Below are 1,670 nucleotides of genomic sequence, written 5' to 3'. Positions count from 1 at the left end.
ATTCATATATATATATACATATATTTAAATCTCTACCAGATATTTGGTAAAATATTGTACCTGTTATCAAAGTACCAAAATTCCCTCTTGAAAACTTGTTTATACTTTGTTTAAGTATAAAGACTTTCATATATGTGATACAATTTTGGGGGCATATCAATTTAAATAAGAGCCATAACGCAATCCTATAATAATAAAACTTGTTTATTACCCTATGCACATTTCATTGCAAGATCCCGACTCACTCTTGTTTGAGATAAGAAAATGGGGCCTTGCATGTCTTCAAGGCCAAGTTACATTAATTCACAGCAGACAACAAACAACAGACAACATTATTAGTTGTACTTAAATTACATGTGTATAAAAACGTTATAATCAGGTTGTAACGACATGAACATATTGAAACTCTGTAAAAGCTGGAAAACTTGGAGAGTGGTTACATGACTTTCTGAAAGAGAGAAGTCAGGTAGTCGTGGCTAATGGAGCCACTTCAAAGAAATACAAAAAACGTGAGTGGTGTTCCGCAGGGCACGGTCTTCGGACCACTGCTTTTCATAGTAGCCCTCTCAGATATACCCTCAGTTGCTCGAATAACTACCCTTGCTAGCTACGCAGACAAAACGAAAGTCTCTCAGAAAATACAAAACCCTAGCGATGTTGCACACCTGCAGCAAGAGTTGATATCAATTTACAGTTGGGCTGAGGACAATAATAAGCAGTTTAATGCTGGAAAATTCCTAGTCCTTCGCTAAGAGCACCCAAAACTGAACGTAAAACTTACAGGGCACATTGGCCCACAGGAGATTACAATCTCAGAACAAAATGCAGTACGGGACCTGGGTATTGACATGAGTGATAATACCTCTTTCCAAGTGCACATTACCAAGATGGCGACAAAGAACCTTCAGAACCAGAGAGAAGGAAACCATGATGGTCCTCTGGAGGACATTTGTCCTCAGCCACCTTGACTACTGCACCCAGCTATGGTCATTCCACAGTGTAAAATTAATAGCGGACTTTGAAGCAATCCAGCGAAGCTTCACAAAAAAGATCGTCTCATTGCAACAGCTCAGCTACTGGGAAAAAGCTGAAATAGCTAAGGCTCTACTCTCTTAAGCGAAGTTGAGAAAGATATGCAGTAATATACAACTGGAAGATTCTGGAAGGGATTATCCTAAATTTTGGCATTGAAAGCTAAACAAAATGCCAGAACGGGTCGACACTGCACAGTGCCAAAGATCCCAGAAATGACGTCACGCTTCAGGACCAGTTACTGCAACAGTCTGGGTTTCAGGGGCCCACAGCTTTTTAATATTCTCCCAAAGAGCCTGAGGGACCTACACAAAGTGGATGTAGGTGTTTTCAAATCAAAACTGGATCTTTTCCTGTCTAGAGTCCCAGATGAACCTATCTCGTGGCAGGAGGCGCAAATGAGGGTAGCGACATCAAACTCCCTTATTCACTAAATGCCACATATCAGAGGAGGTTCTCAATAATAATAGTGTAGCAAAACAGCGGTGCCCCAGCATGGCCACAGCTTTGAACTGAAACTTATAAAACAATAAAACAATATATATAAAAATACAGCGATATGAATATATATATATATGTATATATATACATGAATATATATATGAATATATATATATGCATATGTATGTATATATATA

This window comes from Octopus bimaculoides, chromosome 4, assembly GCF_001194135.2.
Source record: "Octopus bimaculoides isolate UCB-OBI-ISO-001 chromosome 4, ASM119413v2, whole genome shotgun sequence".
Taxonomy (NCBI): Eukaryota; Metazoa; Mollusca; class Cephalopoda; order Octopoda; family Octopodidae; genus Octopus; species Octopus bimaculoides.
Note: the sequence above shows the minus strand (reverse complement) of the source record.